The 5,146-nt window shown below is 49.0% G+C and overlaps 1 long non-coding RNA gene across 1 annotated transcript; it reads right to left on the bottom strand.

Annotated features, from left to right (window-relative positions):
• Positions 1-2,859: 2,859 nt before the first annotated feature.
• On the bottom strand, positions 2,860-4,942 carry LOC126037511 (uncharacterized). Its single transcript, XR_007505725.1, has 3 exons — positions 4,819-4,942; positions 3,890-4,002; positions 2,860-3,001 (listed from the first exon to the last, which is right to left on the bottom strand). It is a non-coding gene; the product is annotated as an uncharacterized LOC126037511 (long non-coding RNA).
• Between the last annotated feature and the right edge of the window lie 204 nt (positions 4,943-5,146).

Genomic DNA, 5,146 nt, shown 5'->3' on the forward strand with positions numbered 1-5,146 from the left:
CCTGAACCCCCTTCAGTGGCTACTCCTCAAGAGCCGCTCTTCTGAGCAACATCCCAAATTCTGGGGGCACCCCCTAACCTACAGCTCCCCAGAGACTCTGAGCTCTGCTACATGCCCACAAAATAAAGTCAAGTCCCAAGCCTTGTAATCTATGAGGGGCCTGCCACCAGCTGCAAAGATTCTAAGGACAACGTGGCATTCTGTGGGCAATGAGGAAAGGCACCCCAAACCCTGAAGGGCACTGTGCCTCACGGCCCTTCTGCTTTCATCAGTAGTACTAAAACTCCATATACAAATACATACAAGATGCTCACCCTAACTCCTGCTAAACAATGTCACCATCAGTCCCGTTAAGAGAGATAACTTACACAGCAGAACTGTTAAAAACCCAACGTTCCTTCTTCAATAAAGTTGGGAATTGCAGGAAAACACAATGCATGAAGAATAAAAAAAAAACCCAAACAACAAAAAAACCCCCAAACAATGCATACTATTAAACCATCTTTCTACCCCTGAACTGATGCAGAACCTGACACTAGGCCTAGTAGATGTAGAAATAGAACGTATGTTTAGACTCAGTGTATTGCTAAATAAAAGACTCAGGAATTTGTTAGAAGGTTAACAACTGCCTCTGTAAGTTGATTTACGTAGACAAGCCAAGGACATAAAGCACAAGATTCCTGTGTCTGTAATATAAGACAAAATAACATGCCCTCTTTGAGGAGCTATTCTGTTTGATAAGAAAATATGTTCTGTCTCTTGTGGTGACTGAGCCAAAAGCTAGGTGATAAGCAGAGAAGTTGTTTGTGGGGCCCAGAAGGGGATCGTACTGCGCAAACTCGTACAACAAAGTTCAAACAGCGGACAAGTGAGGAAGACTATGGAAGACCACCAGAGGACTCCAGAAGACCACCGAAGACCTTCAACACGCATGCATAAAGGACATTTACATATGCTAATGACTTCTCGGAAAATCAATGAATATGTATATTATTTCTCAGAAATTTTATGAATATGTATGTAAGGCAGGTATTTAACCTATACAATTAGTCCCAGCCAGAAAGCACATTTGGAGGAGCGATCCTCCGTTCTTCCAGCGCTGCAATAAAGAATACTTAACTCCATCACTGAATGCTCATTTCGAGAAACAGAACACTCGAAACAAAATTACTGACCTGAAAAAAAGAAAGGGGGAAAAAAAAAAAAGCTGCATACAAGTGTGTCGTGGTTTCAGCCCAGCCGGTAACAAAGGACCACGCAGCCGCTCGCTCACTCCTCCCGCCCCCCTCCGGTGGGATAGGGAGGAGACAGAGGGGAGAAAAGGAAAAAAAAAAAGGAACCTCAAGGGTTAAGATAAAGGCAGTTTACTGGGACAACACAAAACAAAATTGCAACAACAACAACGGTACTAACGAAAGAGTAAACAAAAAGAGTGATGCACAGTGCAACTGCTCACCACCCGGAACCCAACGCTCCACCACTTCCCCCACCGAAAGTCGAGCGCTCCCCGGGCCCGATCCCCATTTATATACTGAGCATGATATCACATGGTATGGAATAGCTCCTTGGCTAGTTCAGGTCAGCTGCCCCAGCTATGCCCCCCACATCCCAGGTTCCTGTAAAAATTAACTCTATCCCAGCTGAACCCAGGACAAAGTGTTACTTTCTACCACACATGCTGCTGAACCTTGACTGGTCCTGAAGCTCTTACCTCAGGCAGACACCTCTTCCCAAAGGGCTGAGCCAGCTCAAAAGCTGCAAAGCACTCAAGGAAGAGCTGAGCACCAACACCAGAGAAACCCAGGAGCACAATGAGCTCCCTCAGCAGAGCCTGTGGCTCAAATACCCCCGAGCCCCCGCCCACCACCCTTAGCACAATCCCCTGGGAAAGGGGAAGGGCAAACCACCAGCAGCTATAAAGTCAGCTGGAGGAGCAGCAGCACTGTTCTCACCTGCCTTAAATTTACAGCAAATGAGACCCTGAACAGAGAAAGTGACCCTTACTGACAACGATGATACCTGCGCTCCTGTGCTACAGCTACACCTATTGCATCAGCAATGGGACCAGGTAGGGAATTCAACTTAATTTGTCTGGGGCCTAGATAGAAAACAATAGATGCCCTTCCAAACTAGGTAGGAAACTAGCTCATTAAATGCAATGACAATGTTGTTATCAAAAATGATGTGCTTTAGTTTCCTATAAAAAAGCCAAAACACTCTGGGGTTATGCTTCATTTCTAGCAAGACTGTGCATACCTCCTTACTTCTACCAGAACTACCTTCTGGATAGGAATGAATCAAAAAGCAGAATTAGATCCCTTAAGAATTCCGTCTCCAAAATATCTCTGGTTGCAAAACAAATTATTTCCTGTGAATAGCCAATGATGCAGAGTCCCCCTGAGCATGTCTCCAGCTGACTCCCTTAACAGAGGTACAAGAGCCCCAAAGCACAAAAGACACCAAAAAAACCCCATGGAAATACACGGGGGGGACCAGGCAGCAGCCATGCCCTACAAGGACAGGCCAGGGCAGGGCAGGGGGGCAACAACACCCCCTGCAGTCATGCAGGAAAGGGTCAGCAGAAGCCACACCCCCGCGGTTTGGGGTGGGGGGGAGGGGGGCTGCAGCCACAAATGACACCAAGAAAACATGGAACTTCAGGGATACACAGCGGGTGGGGGGAAGGGGGTGATGCCCCCACCAATCGGCATGGGAAAAAACTCACAGGGAAGGTGGGTTAGATGGCTAGTTTGCGGTGGTAAGATATGTGCACAAGAACATGCACAGGCTGGGGGGGGTCATGCATGAGGTTTACCTTCACCAGGGGCTCCACCCAGGTAATCCAGAGTAGGTAACCTCATCTGGGATAATCTGCAACAGCAATTCCGCTCTGGGTTCTTGACCCAACACCAGATAATCCACACTGCCTGCCCCATGGAGGGGGTGCTTCCCACAGGATGGGGCATCTGTTGAGCATCACCACACCCTTATGACAACACATCTGAAAAATTAAAATCACAAACTGTATTTCAGCATATTAAGAAAATAACACCAAATGAGTAGAGGAATTCCAGCAAAGGGGGAGGCTAGCAGCTGCCCTAATTAGGACTCGAGCTAAACAGGTCAGCTCACAATACAACACTTCCTTTAGAATGTAGACTGATGAAAACTGGTTTGCTGTTAGATAACTGTATAAGTGAGATTTGATAAATGATCATGTATTAACATTATTGTTGAAACAGTAGACAAAGGGTACCTGGGGACATAATTACAAAAGTGTAGTGAAGTGACTAACTAGTAATTATTCATAAGTTTTGCAGTTCTTTGCTCTTATGACTAGATGTTCCTGTACGCTAAATGAGAACAATGCTGAAACTGACCACATGTGATTGAAACTGCATTAAGCTTCAAGATCAAAGAACAAGGACAAGAATAAAGACTTCGAGGACAGCCAGCAAGAACTTCAAATAGGTCGGTGGTCGCAAAAGCAGCCCTTCATCTCAAATGGATCCTTCATTGCGCATGATTGGATGTAGGCAGTACTATGATAATCGGTTGCCGTCGTTTTTATGTATATGTGTACTAATCTGATTAATAAGCAATTAGTTATTCTATATAACCTGTTTGTGCTAAAGCTGTGGCATGCACACTAGGTGGAACTATCCCCCGTGCATCCAGCACTGCAATGAAGAATGCCCGCTTTCTAAAACTCCAAAACGAGTCTTAGGGAGTTTCTTTGACCAGCTTTTCAGTATCAGAGGTACAAGGGAGGAAAGAAAAAAAAAAAAAAAAAAGAAAAAATGGGCAGGGGTGTGGGAAAGAGAAGGGACCAGGGGAGGGACCAGAACGCCGAAGAGGGGAGACGGGGCCCCGAGGGCCCAGGGCTCACCACAGCTCTTGTTCTTGGCACTGCCAGGAGAATTTGCCAGTTCAGATGCTTCTTTCTGCTCCTCTCCTGCTCCCCACCTCTTCTGTAACTCCGGCAGCACGGCCATCCTCCCCCTAGGAGTAACACAGGTCTTGCAAGACGAGGCTTCCTAGGCACGGAGCCTCGCTCGCTCGCACGCTATGTGGCCGTGCGGCATACGGACCCCGCGGTGCACCTCAGCAAGCCCCAGGGTCTGCTGTATCCTTCTGCATGTGGCATCAGGGTTGCAGGAGCGACAGCAGCCAGGCAGCAGACGCTGGCGAGAGATTTACAACAAAAAATAACGCCTGGTTCAGGTGACAGCCTGAAGGCAGGCCACAAGAGACCCAAAGCTGCTTCGTGCCAGAGGGGCAGCTCTGTTCGGCAGGAAAGGCCGCGGCCCAGCACACCAGATGCGAGCGGCCCACCTGCAAGCCAGCGATACCCCGGCGACCCTGGGGCTCGGTCGGGGTGGGCACCTCCGTGCTATCAGAACGCTGCTCTCCTAATCCTGCACGCACGCAAGGCTTCTTGCGCGGGGCTTGTCTCTTATCGAAAAGACGCTGCACAGTGTTACTTACCGCCCTGCCCTCTGGCGTGCAAAGTAATCAGACTGAGGCAGGGAAAGCAAAGAGGCCTGTCGGGATATTAGATGTCCTCAGCAGAGGACCACAGAGCCCTCGAGGTTCCATCTTTGCTCCCTACAGGAGCGTGGCTCCGCACTCCTTGCCGCTCCTGCCAGCAAGCGTCACAACTGCCCTTTGCCGCCTGCAACACGGCCCCAGTACTGCCGCTTACAGAGCGAGAGGCGCTCGCTATAAAGCGGCGATGAAGAACAAGGACGGCCCGTCGAGATGGCAGGAGGAACACAGAGAGCCTCCAGCATTAGCCAGACAGGGCTTGCAACTCACCTCGTGTCCTGGTTTAACGCCAGCCAGCAACGAAGGCCCACGCGACCGCTCACTCGCTCCCCCGCCCCCAGCGGGACGGGGAGACAATCGGAAAGGGCAAAAGTGAGAAAACTCGTGGCTTGAAACGAAAACAGTTTAATCATCATTAAAAAGAAACAACAACAACTTGTAAGGAAAAGAAGGAAAAAAAATTACAGAGAACATGGTGCAGGCAACACATCAGGGGTCTGGAGCCTGATGGATGATGGGGGGTGGTGGTGTGGAATACGGAGGAGGGAAAGGAGGGAGGCAGGGCAGGAGACAGGAGAGCAGGGGGCGCAGGGGGAAA

This window comes from Accipiter gentilis, unplaced genomic scaffold, assembly GCF_929443795.1.
Source record: "Accipiter gentilis unplaced genomic scaffold, bAccGen1.1, whole genome shotgun sequence".
NCBI classification, from domain to species: Eukaryota; Metazoa; Chordata; class Aves; order Accipitriformes; family Accipitridae; genus Astur; species Astur gentilis.